Here is an 18,518-nt window from a genome sequence, read left to right as displayed (position 1 = left end):
AAAAAACCAGAGAAACATTTTGGGTTCCCAGGATTTTATTACCTTTTCTAGTGTGAGCCAAAGGATTCTATCCAAGTTTCCAGAGATTATTCCTCACAGGAAAAGCAAAGCTTTTATAAAGGACATAGCAATGGCACAGTAAAAACAACAACAATAATGAAAAGATGTCTTCTGTTTAACCACCTGGACAGATCCTGCATGATGCAAATAAGATGTGGAATAACAGGCTCCAAGAGACAGGTCACAGCTACAGGGGCTTGTCAGGCCAAAGCAGCAGAGTGAGACGGAGTGAGGTGCAGGTGAGGGGTGAGGAAGGGCAGTGCTCCCAGGAACACAGATCTGCCTGGGTTCTTTGTGGTAAAGCTTCTCTTTGTCATCAGTGCCAGTGACCCTTAGGAGTTGCCTGCTTTCCCAAAAACTTACTCAAACCACTTACTGATTTCCCACTGACAACAGACTCTCCAGCCCTCCTTACTACCTCCCTAGGCTGGACTAGTCCCTTTGGGGTTACTGTGGGGGGAGTAACAACCTCAGGAGCAATCACTGGATGCAGAGGAACCTCCATCCTGCAGAGAATGTGTTCTGTGCCATTGAGCATGTCTGTCCATGCAGTAAGGAGTGTGGAAGTCACCCTGCTCATCCCTGGCTATTAATTGCTGTGTGCTGAGGACATCCCCTGACTGCTGCTTTGCTGGTGTTACAGCTCTCAGTCCATTCCCACTGCTCTGCCTCTATTCATGGGTGCAGCTGCACTCTTTCTCCCCGGACAGGCAGCTCCTGTGCTGTGTGTCCCCTCTCCTGCCTGTGGTACTGCTGTGGGCAAGACAGATCTTCCAGGAGAGATTTTAGCCAGGGCGGTCAGATTATGTGGCTCAGGACTTTACCTGCAAGACAGAAATTAGGCTTTCACCAAAATACTCAGCTCTCACCCCTCCCAGACTGAGAGGAAGGCTCAGCTATGCAGCCAGAGGTAATGCTGTACAGACCTGTAGAAACAGTGCTGTGTTTTCTGTGTTCATTCAGCTTTCAGGGATTTAGGGAAAAATATATGTCCTGTCATATGAAATGCAGTAACTAATAAATAATGATCTGCATTTCTGCACCATTTAGCAACTGCTCATGACTGCAGTGTTGTAACAGGTCAGTGAGCAGACAGGTGTTGCCCCCATTTCTGGCTGGGGAGATGTGGAGCACAGAACCATGGCTGAAGATCGTTTACTTTTCCAGAAGGGGTGGTGCATGGCCTCCTTCCCTGCTATAGTCTCTCCATGGGCAATTCTGCTGCCAGGAAGAGCTGTAATCTCCCCTGGGTTGGGAAATGGCACAACAGGCACGTGTCCCAGTCACACTCACTGGCTCACTCATGCAGCATGTTTATCCGCGGGTCTGGAGGAGAGCAAGGTAGGTAAGTGCCAGCCCTCTCTGCTGGAAAGTCTGTACCTGTGGCTGCCAGGAAGACTTTGGCCACGGTTACATGACATCCAGTGCTGTTTGGTCAGTCTGAAGCTGACACTCTCCTCTGCTCTGGCTCATCTGGACAGGATCCGACATTCTGGGCGAAAGCGAACGCAGCAGCTGAAGCTGGCACAGAGGGGACTGAGCCGGCTTCAGAAAAAGCATGTGGCTTTCCAAACATCTTGCAGTCCAAAGCAAAACCAGCAGTTCTGACATGCTGTGAGCAATAAACAATGAGCTTTGTCAGCATGTCTAGAGGAAATGATAATTCCCGGAGTGTGAATGATGAAATGTTAACCAAGATGGAGGCTTTGGATAGCATTGTGGTTAGGAAAGCATATGTGCATCAGTGTGGAAGAGCTGACACTAACGCAAAGAGCCCTAACTAAGACATAAAAATCTTCCAGGTCTCTCAGCTTACTGCCCAGTGGTATTTTCTCCTGTTCCCTGTGCAAAGCATAAAGCACTGCTTGTGCTTGAAAGGGAGATTTGCAGTGCTGTAGCCAGCACCTGAATCTGCCCCTCAGGCTGCAGGGCCCTGGCTCTTCATCACCCAGAGCTCAGCGCTGCCATCAGCCCTCTGAGGCACACAGGGCTTGGTGCAGGGTAATTTACTGTTGTACCTGCATTATGAGATTGGCTGTCCCTCTTTTCTCCTCTTTGAATTAAGAGGCAGCTCTGCTCACTCCAGTGTAATTGAAAACCTAATGAATCATGGGGAGTGTTTTTAAGGTTACAGTGACCTTGACAGAGACCTGCTAGCCCTGTGCTTAAATATTTTGCAAACCTGGCCAAAAAGAGTCAAAGAGCATTTTTCCCCTTTGCTTGGAAAATGTTAACTGTTCTCTGCAAACCATGTGAATTGTTTCCAGTCACTCCAGCAATGAACAGCATTGACATGCATGTATTAGCAGAAAACAAGAATAACTAGAGTCAGAGAAAATTATGCAATTATTCATAGTAATAATATTAATTTCACAATGTCATCGCTTTAGGGGCCTGTTGCAATAAATAACCTTGAGAGCTATCTCAGTGTGTGTGACAGAGGACGTATGTGCAGTTGAGATCAGATTGCACAATAACTTTTTCCTGATGTGCCCTATGAAACATGGAACCTTGATCTCACTCACCAGTCACCCATGCTGGGTTGTTTTAAGAAAAATGACATTCAGGACTATTATTCAATGCTGGAGGAAAAGAAAAAAAAGAGAAAGACTCAGCATTCTGCTATGGCTAGTGTTACCCTCAGGCATTTCTGGCATGTTTCCGTTGTAAATTCATTTTACATGTGGCCAGGAAGTACAACATCTTGTTGCATCTTGAAAAAAAACCTACCATATTTCTTCCCTGTTGCTCATTTCCAATCTACAGAAGCATCTGGTGGGAGCGTGTCAGAGTATCTGTCACTAAATGTAAGAAGTTCAGCCCCCAGTGCACTTTAATGCCTGAGTCTCACTTAAAAGAATACAGTCAAATCATATTTTACTCCTCTACTTTTTTCACTGTGACTTTTTTTTTTCTCTATACTCTCTTTTGAGTAGGACAGTGTTTTTCTACTAAATACTGTTTTTACCACTGTCACTTCTGAGCAATTTGGTTTTGGATGGAGATAAAAATTAACACTGTTGCTTTCCAGGAAAATCCTAGAACCTTAAGTTTCCACCAAAACCTGGCCTATGTATCCAAGTTCTGAGACACCCTTAGCAAAAATACTACACAGGGAAACATGATAAAAGGCCAGACATTCCAGTTTATGTGAGTGGTACTTCAGGGCTTGAGATGATGGCTGGCCACGCTGTGGCATTTGCCAGAGGGGCACAGATTTGTTGAAGAGTATGAAGGCTCATCTTTAGTGTCATAAACATGGCCTCTCTCCCACCTCTTGTTCCTTTCTATTCCTCCCTCTCTAGACCAAGCCAACATCTGCATTGCCATTCCCACCACTCTCACAATGGCAACCCCAAAAAAATGTCTGCTGATTGTTAGGAGGAAGGTAAAGAGCCATTTGCACAGCGCAGAAATTGCTTTCATTGCTCTAAGTTCCAAGCACCATAGTCTTGTGCACTTTCTACTGGCACAGTGCCTGTCCACTCCCTGCCCAAGAGTATGGACCTGGCACTCTGTGGTGACAGAATTGGATAATTTCTGCCATGCTCTTCTCCCATGACCTGCCTGTTTCTGTCCCCGTACCTTACCTCCCATAAGGGTTACTGTCTCCTGGTTAATCTGGGGACTGAGTTGTGAATAAGACAGGTTGCATTTCCCAGTGCTCAGACTGGTTCCCCTGCCATAAGCCTCACGCTTATAATAGAAGCAGGAAAATTTGAGAAAATACATCTGATGTAATTAGTGTAACCTTTCTGCCAGGTGGTTAACAGCAGAGAAAAATGTTTGGATTTAATATACCCATGGCCCCTCTTGATAAAGGACTAAATTCCAATCTCCACTTAGAAACCTGAGAAAACTAAACATACCCTCCCCAGGAGCTCTTAAAGAGATGGATTTCCACCACTCACTTGCATTCCCAGATCTTTATTAGGCAAGAGGGAGCACAGTCATAAAGCCAGGCAAAGCCAGCAATGGCAATATATATCCAGATAATGAGCAAAAGAACCCACTTTTTCAAATCTCTTGGCAGAGGTCCATGTCCCTTCCCCCTGTCTAGTGAAAAGGTGCCCCAAAGAGAGCTCCATGGCTCCACACCTCAGCCAGGGTCAGGAGCAGGGAGCAGGCCTACCCAAGGAGCAAAGAAGGACCCCAGCTACTGGTGCTATGGACAGAAGATCTGTCAGCTGCCTGCAGAACCACCCAAGGACCTGGTGAGAACACACACTGATACAGCTCCGGGTGAATCAGGCCACAGAGTGGCCAGAGTTGCAAGGCAGGAGTTCAGGCAGCAGAGTGCCATCAACTCATGTCCTCCAGTTGTCAACAAACTGGTGATGGAGTGCAGTGTACCCATACTTCCACCTCCTTGTGGAGCCTACAGGCAGAGGTGGAAGAAGAAACATATTCCAGCCCTTTTTTTGGCCTGTCATGAAAGTAATCCAGGTTAATACCTCTTAAAGTAGTCATGAAAGGATACATATTGATTCAAGGTTACTGGATCTATAGAGAGAGAGTACATAAACCTGAACTATATTGATATATATAAAAATGAAGGTGTTTGTTAGAATGTAGAACCAAAGGACAGACCACTTTCCCATGCAGCTGTGATGCTGCTTCCTCCAAGGCACTATCATAAAAGTCAGGTTTTCATTTCAGCATGTCCTAAGCACAAGTGTCTTTAAGGCCTCTGGGCCTCAGACGGCTGGAAAGGAATCACTGTGGTCTCCAGAACTGTTTGATCTTCTCAGTTGTGCTTTACTAGGAGGTTGCATCATGCCAATTTGGAGGTGGGAACTTCACTTCTCCTGCCTATTGGGTTGCTGTAACCTGCTTTGCCCAGAACTTATAATTTCAGATTGGTTGGAGGCTGCTGCTTCATGCTAACTATGCTGTGCCCAGGGTAGTATTTACCACGTGAGGGATTTCTGCGTGGATGCCATCATTTACAACTGCTTGTGAATGATGTGAGGTTGAAGTTGTAAATGCTGATCTTCAGTCTGAAAGTCCTGGAGGATTTACCGTGTTTAGTCTATGTTAGGAGACTGACAGCTTTCTAATTACAGTGTCTATTACTCTCCCCTTCCGCTCTGTTTTACCAAGTCTGTTTGGAGTTTACTGACATACCCATGGGCTGGCTACCAATTCAGTGAGGTCTAGGATGGATTCTTCACCATGTTTAGCTAAAGCTAAGTTCAAAACTAAGCATTACTCTCAGAGCTGAAGAGTTAGAAATTGTTGGGAAGGTGTATGTGGAAAGTCCTATGTGTGGGGGATTTGGACGTTTTCCAGGTTTTGCGTATTTCAACCTTTTGTCTGTCTAATTTATACATTACATCCATTCTAAACCTAGAAACATAATCAGAAGACCTAAAATAATCCCTCTGAGACCCTTTAAACCTACCTTTCCTGGAAGAAAAGGAAGGTGCTTTCTCCTTTCATGAAATCCTTCATTGCAAAAATACATGGTTTTAAATGCAGAGCAAGAAACAGCAGGAGTAAGGAGTAAAGGAGACTTACATGGAAAAGATAGAGATAGTCCAAGCAGAAGCAAAAGGGCAACATGAATTGTCCATGGGCATTTATCCAAGAAGATTTGTTCATCTCTGCCTCCATCAAACAGGGATGGTGCCCAGGGGAAGTCACGTTAACTGGTCAGTGTCCTAATGGAGCAGTGAAGAGCATTATTTGGTGTTTGGATAACATGTCTGTTCTCTTGGCTGACCAAACACATTGTGTGACATGGACACAGGTTAGAGAATCTGCCTGGGCAGCTTCAGCGAGGAACAGAACTCATTTTCCCACCCATATCCATGTGTTTCATTTTAGTTCTCTTCTTTTCTCCTCTTTTTTCCATTCCTTTTCCTCCCCTCCCCTCCTCTTTTTTGTTCCAGAAGGCACCCATCCAAGTGGCCCCATGAGCTGCCTGTGTTGTAGAGCTGTTTTCCTGCAGAGCAGCCATCAGCTGGCAGCAGCTGGTGGGGGATCTTGGCAGCAGGAGCTGTGGTGACCTCTCTGCTGGGGTTTACACAATGCCATGGGAACTCCTGGAATGGGTGGGAATGATGTACACAAGAGATATTCCTGGGGCCATTACACAGTGCTGGAAGAGGCTGGATCGCAGCGGTCCTATTAATGTCTTTCATTCATCTCCAGTGAAGTCAACAGTTGAAAGCAATTTTAAGCACTTGGATCATACAGAATATATAAATACCTGTGTTCTGTCTAGCTGTAACAATTCAATGATAAGTATGACTCCCTGGTGAACGAACAGGATATCACAGGCTTATTTTGTCTTCCAAATGGGTCATAGTTGAATCTTTTACTGGATTTCCACATTTATTTTCTCTTAACAGGTTAGATTTTCACTTGGAGAAGGCATTGTTATAGTTCTCAGGCTCATGATCACAACAGAAACACCTCCAGATCTTCTGAAGATAATTAAAACAAATTTTTTATAACCTGCAATTTGGTTCTACATTGTAACAAACACCTTCAGTTATATATATATATCAATATAGTTCAGGTTTATGTACTCCCTATCTATAGATCCAGTAACCTTGAATCAATATGTATCCCTTCATGACTACTTTAAGAGGTATTAAATTCATTAACCTTTATAGGCAATAATGACCTTTCCTGTGGTATCCTTGTTTTGCACCATTATCTGAAATAATTAAGTTATATCCATTTTTTCAGATATATGATTTTCAAAAAGACTATTGGCTTTGTTAGAAATTATAAAAAATGTTCGTAATATCTTAAAAGAAGAACCATTTAGCATTTCTTTTAAATGGTGCATTTAGAGCATTTCTAAAAAATTCAACAGCCATTTACAATTGCTGAAAATTTCACCTGACAGCTGGTTGAAAATTGTGGAAAATACCAAAGCAAGCTCAGGAATCAGATTGTTTTGGCTAGTGTGCATATTTCTCTAGGCTTAAAAAAATAAGGCAGTGGGACAAAACAAATTCTGATCTTAGCATTAGACTTTCAGGCAGACTGCAATAGGTGCACTGTGCTTTCCAGTGTGTTTTGGCACATGTACTCCATGCACCATGCATGTATCTATAGATACACACACACTGCCCAGTTTTCTTCACTTGCATGTTCAGCTGAGCCGGGTTTGGGCTTCAAAGGATGTGCATGCAAATACACATTCATGTGCCTGCACGAGATAAATCCAGCTCTGAACATGAACATGCATTAAATACAGAATTTGTGCTTATATTGTAGCTGCCGCCTTGTAATCCAAGATCTCAAAGTATTTGGAAGTCATTTAAATACCTTGTCCTTTCTTCACACATTTCACTCAGTTCTGTGCTTCTCTCTGTCCACACTAGATTGGTAACAACTAAGCCTCTCATCTCTATTGCAAAGTGGATATATTTATAGGTTTCCTGGTGAAGTGAGCTGATTCCCCCAGGTCCTGGAAGGTTAGCAGTGCTAGGAGCAACACCCACATTATCACTCTAAACCATATACTCATCATCAGAGCTGGTGATCTCTCCAACATCTCTTTTTCGCCGTACATGTCTCTTTTAGATTTTCATATCCTGCTCATCATCCTGAAGCAGAAGGAGAGACATCTGAGGCATCCTCAGCTCTGAAAATGTTTTTTTCAGAACCTCCCAGGATTCAGCCTGATTTTGTCAGAGGGAACACAAGCATGGTGATTGTCAGCTGTGTGAATCCCAAGGGAGGACCACAGGATTCCTGTTAGGCACTTGATGAGTCAGACACAAAGCTATCAGCATCCCAGGTCTGCTCTGAACATCACAGAAAGACTAATAAAGTTTTAAATTAAAAAAAGAAATTCTATCAAGGTTAATCTTTCAAAAGCCACAGTCCATCTGGGTGCCTTCTTCCTTGGTATTAATTATGAAGACTGTAATCCATAAACAAAATAGAGCGAGATGTAAGCTCGCTGCCGTTGTCTTAAATATATTGCTTGCTAACGGGGCATCTAATCCACCATGAGCAGGAATTCATCAAACCTCAGGGACTCCCTAAATCACACAATCCCTCTAAATGAGCAGTAATCTCCTCCACGGAATCTTCCATCTCATGAACTAATAAGTGGTGCTAAAGGCTCATTTGCTCTGGGATCTCGTGGCAGTGGAGGGGATGACACTGTACCTGGCTCCTGGCACTTTTACCTTTGTGGTAAAGAGCAGTTCTTCTCTGGCACACGAGTGCTCTGCCAAAATTTGTGAGCATGGACACTGGACTGAAAAGATCCAACTAGTGGTTTCAAGCACTGGCATCAATAATAATTTCCACACTCGGCTCTTTTATATAACGCTTCCCTTCCTGCTCCCCATGGGATAAACAGTGGGACTCAAGGCTGACATTTTGCAGATGCTGGGAGCATGGGCAGTTCTGGCAGTGGTCGCAGGAGGAGAAGGAGGCAGCAGGGGGGAGAAGCACAGGCAACTGAAATTCATTACTTAGAGAGGTCGCAAGGGTCAGTGACAGTGGCGCTGAATGGATTTTTCCAGCCGTTTTGAGATGAGATTTGCACTCTGTAATCTGAATGCTTTTATCTATTTCTGAAAATAGACAGGAATTTTTTCCACAGGCTGCTCCAATCTGGCCATGGAGATGCAGGGAAGGATTACAGGGATAAATTCAGGTTTTGTTAAGCAAGCATAGCTTTTCCAAACCAAACATAGACAGCATTCTCACAGCACAAACGTGCACAAGAGCTCTCTTGTCGGAAGGACACGTCCCCTTGTGCAAGAGATGAAAGTGCGAGGTGCTGTGCACAGCCCAGGAGCCCTTAACTCCTGTTTTGTATTCTGTTTGCCTCTCCAAGCCAGCTGTACAAGAGCCAGTGAGGTCTCTCCAAAGCTGCAGAGAATGATCTAGATTTGTTTCCCCTGCTGAACCGACAAGTACTAGTTTACTCAGTGATTATTTTCTGTTTCACTCACATTTTGCTACAGTTGAGTTTCCTCTCTTGCTTAGTCATGTCCTCTTCTGGCAGCAGTTTCTCTGAAAAGAGAGCTGATTCTAGAAATTAGCTAGGACAGAAATTGCCGAGTGGTGTATTACAGCACTTTCAGGGATGAGGAATTGATAAGAAGACAGTTTTATTTACTGACTTTTTCTATTCAGATTAGTAAATATGATTCTAGGGCTTGATTTTAGTGTCACTAAAATGTTCTCAGCTAGACTCTAAAGGATATGCTTAGGTATGGATATATTGCTGTCATGGGGCAAAATAGTGTTGGGTATCAGGACCTGCAGTTGCACAGCATCCACTGTGTTCACAAGGTTTTACCACTTTCCTGGTGTCCCCTCAGTGCCACCAGTCCCATCTACAAGGAGCACACCTGCCCCAACATGAGTTACACAGTCACTTTCCTGCCCAACTCCTTCCAAATGCCAGTAATTTTCTCTCACCTTCACCCCCACTTTAAATACAAAATGGGTGCTATGAAGCACAGATGTACCATTTATGGGTGGGAAGAGCTGGGTACTGAGCTGTAACCCTGCCCTCTCAGGCTCCCAGCCTCTGCAGGCTGGGAACATGCCCTTGATAGTGGCCAAATGTTTGTGCAGTGGCAAGTGTTGGGCTAGCAGGTCGGGAGCTTTCCTTACTGTCCTGCCAGGAGGTGGCTCTGCCTAGCCATGCCCAGGTGACCCAAAGAGCTGGAAAGTAAACACTCAGGAGCAATAACTCTTGGGAAAAGCGAGGGAAAGGAAAAGGCAATTCCATTAAGCACTGCAGTCATCGATGGTAGTAAAGCCTTTGAGGTGGGGGGGTATGGATCTGCATGGAAAACTGTACACATGGCCAGGGCCACAGCAGAGCATGCAAGGGCTGGAAAACCATGCCAAGAGCTGAGCAGCTGAAGCATCTTGACAGCTCTGAAAGATGATGGTGAGTGACTGTTCCTTGGAAGCCTCCTGGAGAGCAGGGGAAAGGTCTCTTAGGAGGCAGCCAGATCCACTGAGCTTCAGCTGTTTGACAGAGGTTTAGATCAGCCCTTCTCAATGCAATGCGGCACATCCATCAAAACAAAAAACCAAACAAGTTAGCAAGTGCAAAAACCCATTGGCATTCACCCATGCCCTTAACATTCACCAGCAGCCTCTCACCACCCTCCTGTCTGTGCATCCTGCCATTTGCCTGAGCTCAGAGCACAGTTTTATTTCAAGCCAACAGCAAGCACTGCCTGGGGAGGCCAGACACCTTCAGATGCAGCTGTTTAGTGCCACGGAAGATGAGACACCAACCATTTCCCCTTGGTGAGCTGATACTGACAGCAAAATTAGTTGAATCTGTAATTTGGAAATTGTTTCTATGATTTACCAATCCAGTCAGACTACAGCTCTAAAAAACACCTTCTTGGACAAATGAAGATACTAAAAATATACCCTAAGGAAGTGTTCTGAGGAATTTTCCTGTGGGGCAGGATGTTTGTGCAGATGGCAACCTAATTACAAGATTTAAGATGGTACTTGGGCTAGCAGACTCCCCACACTTCCTCCTAATGTTCCCACCAGGTGCAATTCCCCACATACCAGCCTTCCCACAGTAGTGCTAGATGGGCTCTGTGCTGTCAGACCTTCAGCTGGCTCTTCTGCCTCTCTCCCTGCCTCCCCCAGTAAACAAATAATGGCAGACTCCTGTTCAGCCTTGTCTATTTTGGGATCTCTAGCAGTCCTACTGATAATCACTGTTATAAATGTTTACACTGATAGGAGACTGGCCCATATTGTACAGAGATAATAACAGTACAATTTGATATTCATGAGGTGCTGATGATCTCTAAATATAGAAACAGAGTAATTATTGCTGGCATTACGGGCTGGATTTCAAAAAGCAGATAAATGGAGAAATGGATATGCTATTTATTGCAGCTTCAACAGTAACAACAGGAAGGCTGTCTCCCTTGATTATGCAAGGGCCAGACTGCAGAAGGCAGAGCTCATGGCAGAGGGTGAAGGGTTGTGATAGCTACCAATGGAAGGGAAGAGCACAGCTATAGAAGAGAAATCTGAAATGAACCCAAGGCCAAGCTCAAACCAATGAGTGTAACTATGCAAGATGGCAGTGGAAGAGGTTGGGTGTACCAGGAAAACCCATCGTGACTGGATAAAAACATCCCAGACTTTTCAACCAAAACTCCTTGAGGAAAGGCAAAGCCTTTGGCCACCCCAATCAATACCTGTCTGCAGCTGGAGCAGGCTGCCAGGGTGCAGTGAGAGCACGCTGGACTAAGATCCCCACCATTTGCATCCACTGGCAGTGAGTTCTGGCCTGCCTCTGTGGGGGCACTCAGGGCTGAGCAGGGGGAATGGCATCCCTGCATGCTGGCCACTGGAGCAAGTGCAAGCTCCTGCACCTGGCCCAGGGCTATGCCTGGTATCAATACAGGCTGGGGGATGAAGGCATTGAAGGCAGCCCTGTCAAGAAGGACTTGTGGGTTCTGATGGATGAAAAATTGGACTTCGGCCAGCAATGTGCAGTCCCAGCCCTGAAAACCAACTGCATCCTGGGCTGCATCCAAAGCAGCATGGCCAGCAGCTCAAGGGGGCTGATCCTTCCCATTTTCTCCACTCTGGTGAAACCCCACCTGGAGTGCTGCATCCAACTCCTGGGCCCCAACATAACAAGGACATGGACATGCTGGAGTCAGTCCAGAGGAGGCCACAAAGGTGATCAGAGGGTTGGAACACCTCTCCTCTGAAGACAGGCTGAGAGAGTTGGGGTTGTTCAGCCTGGAGAAGAGAAGGCTCTGGGGAGACCTTCTAGCAACTTCCAGTACCTAATGAGGGCTTACAAGAAAGATGGGGACAGGCTTTTTAGCAAGGCCTCTTTCAAAAGAATGCAGAGTAAAGGTTTTAAACTAAAAGAGGGTCATTCCATTTAGATATAAGGAAGAAAAATTTTACAATGAGAGTGGTGAACCATGGTAACAGGTTGTCCAGAGGGATGGTAAGGGCCCCATCCCTGAGAACATCCAAGCACAGGTTGCATGGAGCTCTGAGGAATCTGGTCTAGTTGAAGATATTCCTGTTTATTGCAGGGGGGTTGAAGTGACTTTTAAAGATCTCTTCCAACCCCAAATCTTCTGTGATTCTATGGATGTGTGCGTTACAACATTCCCTTTTCCTGACTTCCTTTGTGTCATTTTAGGAAAATTTAGATCTTATGAAGAGAAAATAATAGGCACTCAGTGTTTCTGATGAACAGGATGCTGGTTGACAACAGAGTCCTTCAATACAGGTGCAGACACTTAGCTTTGGGCATGCAAGTTGGTATTGCTGAGGAAATTCCTGGCAGCATCTCTGCCCTGCCAAATGCTGTGTATCTTGGGGTATGTGTTTGGGGCCATGTCCTTCTCCCAGTCTTTAAAGGATGCCAACAAAGTTAGGTACCTAATGATTGGGCAGACCCCCATCTGTCTGGAAGCATGGCCTTTGCAGTTTCCACAGCAGTGGTACCCACAGTGCTGATCCCTGTGCTGGCTGAACTGGAAGATCTGACACTGTTTTGTGCAGCCCTTTCCACCCACCCCTGTGAACAACCTCACCCTTGGGTGGTGTTTCCACAATAGGCAAAGCCAGATTTGCTTCGACTTTGCCCTTTACCATCACAGTGCTGAACAAAGTGCTCACCAGTTTCTGTTGCTGTAGAGAAAAACACATGGACTGTAGCCAGCCTGCTTCCCCAGAGAGATCAAAAGAAGTGAAACCTCCAAACAGAACAGGGCAGGAGCTGTAGATTCACCTGGGGTTTGGTTGTTGGTAATGACTCTTGACAACAATTTACTGAAGTGAGATGAGGAAGGGATAAAAGTTACCCACCAGTAGCAGACTTTGGTCTGAAAGTTAAGTGCAAAGAGGATGTTTCTAAGACCAGCAATTCCTGAACCAGTCTCCTTATTAGGTGATTCTGCACTCTCAATTTCTCCAAGGTTTAAGGAACTCACACTTGCATGCGAATTTCACACACATCACCCCAGTAGATGAAGAGCTAAAATTATTCACAGGCTCTGCTGCGACTCTTCTGCCCTTCCTATACCTTCTCTGTGCTTACTACTGTACAAAAGGGGAGAGGAGAAAAGAGAGAAGAAGGAGGAAAAAAATCTAAAGAATTATGAGTACAAAAAAAAAAATTCTGGTAAAACTTCATAGCCTGCACACAGTGTTTAATATGTTCCTGTAGGTATACAAATATTGACTAAACCTTAAAATGTAGTATAATTAACTGAAGTGGGTTATTCTGTGTTGGAGCAGAGGGAGTCAAAGTTCCCTCAACTTTTACAGCTCTTTGTCAGACAACACCTCAAAGTTTTTATTTAAGTTTTACAGTTGAGGAAACCAAATTGCTGAGAAGTTACATCACGCAGCCAAGAACTGCAGCAGATCACTGGCTTTATTTCCATGGGAGCTCAGCTGAATTCTCAGTCACCAGCACTCCCAGACAAGAAGGATCCTGGTTAAACTGGACATGTGTGGGGTTTCAAACCAGTTGCTCCCAGCAGCAGGAGCTACCTGGCTTTGGGGAAACTCTCCTGTGCTGTGCTTGACTCTATGTCAGGATGGTGCAGAGAAATGAGTGGCTGTGACCAAGCCAGTGTCACAGTGACTCCACAAATGGACCCTGAGCTCTCAGACAAGCACCAGGCTTGTCTGCACCAAAGCAGCTCCCACACAGTCACGAGGCATTTTGCTTAAATAACTGGCAGGGGATGCTCTTGTTGTTGAACATGTGTTTCAGTTGGATAGAATCTACTCAGCCTGTGGGGAACCTGTGCTGTGGCAAAGGCAGATCAGAACAGCGATTTTTAATTAATAATAATAATAAAGATATTTCAAGCCTAGTTTTTACTCTGCTTGGGGAGGAGCTCTCTGCCCCTGGGGAATTTTCAGGATGCTGAGCCATGACAGCAGTTGCTGCTTCCCTACTTGCTGCTCTTAAGCAATATATTGCTCTCCTAGGCAGGTGATGATGGAGGCAGAGCACCACCTTCTCTAACATAATCCAAAGTTCCATTCAGTCAGTGCAGCTTACAAAAGAACCCTCAAACTGGGATGCTGCTTCAGAGCTGGAGGACAGAGCCATTCAGCCCATCATTTGTAGGTCCCCAAGGGTCTTGGAGGAGCTCCAGGGGTCCAGCACAAGACACAGAAAACTGGGTGTGCTAGCAAGAGGATTGGATTAGCTATGAGAGCAGTGCTGCTTGGAAATCTTCTGGCCCCACAAATCAAAATTCTCAAGAATGCAGCACTGAGGTCTGCTGCTGTAAGCTTTGTGAAGTAAAGACAAATCACTGGTCTCTAGGGACAGCACTAAATTTTGTATAAGGGAAAAATGTGACATTCATTTGTAACTTCCAGGTTTTTCCAATTCCCATTTGGTCACATTTCAAGGTTGTGCTTTCCAATTGCAGCTCTTTACTGTTGAGCTTTTTTCCCCCCACAAAATACAAATTTTGTACTGATGAGGTCAATGATTGGAATCTTCTATTCAAGAAGCTTTTCTTCTCAGTCTCAGATGGCCACAGGCTGAGCAGCTACGCAAGTCTGAAGGTCACCAGCATCCTGTGGCAACAGTCAGTGTTTCTTACCAAAATCATTTCTCTGTGCCTGAGACCTTGTCCACCCCTGAATTAATCTGGTTGTGTGAAACCAAGGGGTAAAATGGAAATGGAATAGGAATAAAAGGTCCTCAGAGCTGCTGTGACAGCACTTTATTTGGTGCCATAGTTGGTCTTGCTTTTATAGTTGTGGCTAAGAAGTGGTACCTTCTGGGGGTTGGAGTAATTCACTACTTTGTAAACAGCTCCTTTGAGGCACAGAGCAGAGGAGAAGAGAGCCCAGAGAAGAGGGTTAGAGTGGAGAAAAAGTGGGAATCCCAAATCTTCCCTTCTCACATGACTTGTCTTACCCACATTACAGAGAAGTATGTCAATAGATCTGTGTCTTCACAGGCAGCCACAGTCTGCTGAGGGTGGGAACAATGAGAGTGGGACAGGGAGGGTGGGAAGTGGAAATAATCATTGTTTTTAGCTCACATCAACATGTCCAAATCAAACCTTCACAGCTATCTTTCCTCATAACTTTTTCCACTTCCACTACCTGCAACTCTCCCTCTGGAATGAGTGGTGGAAACAGTCCTTGTGGGTCGTGAGAAAGGATCAGACCTCTAAACATGTTGTTATTCCTGTTTTCCAGCTTTTGGCACTCACAAAAACAGACAATTAAATAGAGCAGGTAGCAGTCAACTGATCCAGCTGTCCCAGCAGGTACAGGGAGTTCTCTGTGAGGAACAAAACTGCTGGAGTAGACATTTTCCCTATTGCATAGTCACTTGTTATGCTTTACAACCAAAGCAATGCAGATGCTGCAAAGAGACATCACCTTACTAGAACACCCCTTCCTGCATCTTCAGAGTTATTGCTGGATACCTTGTCTGCATTGCCCTCTAACAAACAAACTGAGGAGTAAATCAGCATCTCTCATACTTTTAGAAGACAGTCTGGGGTTTGTTTTACCCATGTAATTATACAGGAGATAAGAGAATGGGCTTTGACTTTGATCCAGGTTGCTTGTCATAAATAACAAAAAATAAACATCATAACACACGTACACCCCTTATCTAGTATGGACAATTCTGAATTTATGATAGCTTTATACCTTAAAAGAAAAAAAAAAGGTTTCTGTCTTCCTGAACTCCTCAGAGCTATGGGGTGTGTTAGACACAGACACCAAAGTTCATTTGCTGCTTATGCACCATCACTCCTCTCAGTGAGCTGCCTGGAATTCTCCTCAAGCATTTAGAGCCATCATGGCAGAATTAGTTTCAAAGCACAAAGAGTAAAAACATATGGAACAGCCACACTCACAGGAAGCTGTGGGAATAACTTGCTGTGACCTTGCCATTATCTGTGTGTGCTCCAGAAGGGTTCTGTTCACACGCCTGGTCAAAACAGGGGAACAGGGGAAGGTGAATGGCAGAAAGGAGCCCACATGGCCTGCCCTGGGAGTCTCTCAGGTGGTTCCAGGAGCCAGGACATGGGAGGAAGTTAGGTGAGAAGGGAAAATACAGCAGGGAATTATTATAGAAAGGGCTTTTTGCTGTCCCTGAATGGACAGGGCTTTTGGCTTGTGGGAGGAATTGGGCCCCTTTGTTAGCTTTCCCCACTGCTCCTCATGATTTCATCAGTTGAGCGAGTTCCTTGGTTTCTTCTGCGAGAAGAGCTGCAGGAACTTATGAGGCCAGGCTGGGGAAAGGACTTGGGAGCGTCTCTTGGAGTAACATTCCATGGAGGAGCCTGTCAGACATAGAGATGAGAAAGTTTCAAAGCAGATCAATAGTCAACATATGAAGTACAGAAGACCTCCAGAAGTTACACTCCATGATAGCCTTGGTCAGTGAGTCTGGAGCAGGATGGGGGCCAGCAGAGGCTACACTGCTGCCAAACACAGCAGCAGAAGTCCAGGACAAGCACACAGAACATCAATCTCACACTCTAGCAATAGCCCCAAGCTGACAACAACACGGGAAACAAGTTACACCAGCCCCCAAGATACAGAGCCTGCAGGAAGGATTACAGGTTTCCAAGCAGAAGTAGTACAGTCCATCATGTCTTCAATCCCACATCACTGTGGGGACACTCTGTGCCCCAACTCTGCTACCCACTGAGACACAAAACACCTCTTGGCCTGGCAGCTTTGGCTGCTGTCCAGCAGGGCTAGTGGTGAAAATCAGCCTTTAGGAAATGCATGGCCATACCCTGAGGTTTTGCTTCTGAATGCCACCACTATTCTCAGAGAAGCCAAAGCCATCACAGTCTTTGCTGTATGCATGGGGTCACTGGTTTGCAGTGATGCAGCAGCATTGGGGCTCCTGGGCCAGCTGGTCCAGGTGAGGTGACCCTGCTCAGACCCCTACGTACAGGTGCTTCAATGCAGCCATTGCTCTGCACTACCTCAGTAGAAACTCAAGGTCTGGCAGCCTTGGGAGGTGGAAATCAGGGTCACTCAGTAGTCCTCAGACAACACTACAGATAACACCTTGGTTAGGCACCTCTGGCAGCCCTGGGGACAGCGAGGAGAACATAAAGCTGCCTGCAAAACCAGCAGTGGTGCTGCTCACATGCGTGTGTGGCTGGGAATGGTCATGCTATAAAGGGAGAGTTTAAAAACAGCCAGACATTTTTCCTTTGTTCTTTATTTGTTCCTGCCATGACACGAGGCAAAGAGCATTGCTCTGCAGATGGTCAACAATGAAGCTGTGTAACAAAAGAGAAAAGCGGTTGTCCTAAAACCTCTGACCGGGATCCATCACGATTAATCAAGGGCCAGAAATAAAAGTGACCCCCACTGCACTGGGAGGGGGAGCTGGGAGCCGATTCCTGAGCATGTCCAATATACCATATCAAAACGCTACCTGAAAATCCCTCACTGGAGTCAGCTGAATTATTCAGGGACCTCAGCCAACTCAAGTATCTTCTGCTTTATGAGCCTTGAGGACCCTAAGGCATGTGCACTCTTGCTATTCGCTGCAGTGGCTTCAGACTGGCTCTCTGCTATCTATATTTATCACGATCCCCTCAGGAAGTGTTTTGGCAGGATTTTGTAATGAAAACCCTGCCCAGAGCACTCTTTGGCATGCAGCGAGCAGCCTTAAAATAGTGCAGTGACATACTGCAATAATTACTCATATTAACACTCTTCATTGTGCTGTGTGACGCTTTGTCCCCGTCGCCTGGCTCATCCCAGCACTTGGCACGTGGTGGGACGGCAGGAAGGAGCTGACCTTTCCTAAAAGGCAAAGTTCAGCGCCAGGCCCGGCCCCGAGCCCCTGGAAACCCATCCATCACGCCAGCAGAGAGCTGGCACCAACCCCCCTGCTCGCTTCCAGATCCAAAGTTCACAGGTGTTCAGGCAGGATATTTTGGCTCCTCTCAAGCCTGTCGGTGTTGTTTGAGGAGAATGTTAAAAAAAAAAAAAAAGCATAAAAGTCCAACCACACAGGATAACTTTGAGCCCACACTATAGGAGCAGGCTGCTTGCTTGCCAGTTACACGCTGGCTTCCAGTCTAACCCGTACATTCAGGTTTTTATCCCCTTTGGAGTAAATCTTCGTGAACTGTGCTAACAGCCTATCTCATTTCATCAAAAAAAGTAGTTTTCAGTCAGAAGAGAGACAGGGAAGTGGGGACAGCTTTTCTTGGAGTTGAGAAAACCCTCCAAGTTTCAGTATTCCTGGGAAAAAGTTCACTGTTTAAAAGAATAAAACCCAACATCTACTTTAATTGCTTGAATTGTGCATCTTGAGCATCTGCAGTGTTTTTTCTGTTGATGACAAAATAAGCAGTGGAAAAACATTTAGTTACTCATGCCTATTAGCCTAAACTTGCTGGATTTCAAGAGCTCAATCTAAAACCCATCCAAGCCAGTATAAAGAGTCTCAAATACTTCAGAGTGCTTTG

This window comes from Agelaius tricolor, unplaced genomic scaffold (assembly GCF_023055355.1).
Source record: "Agelaius tricolor isolate 1412-34295 unplaced genomic scaffold, bAgeTri1.0.p SCAF_1, whole genome shotgun sequence".
NCBI classification, from domain to species: domain Eukaryota; kingdom Metazoa; phylum Chordata; class Aves; order Passeriformes; family Icteridae; genus Agelaius; species Agelaius tricolor.
This window is presented reverse-complemented; position numbering follows the sequence as displayed.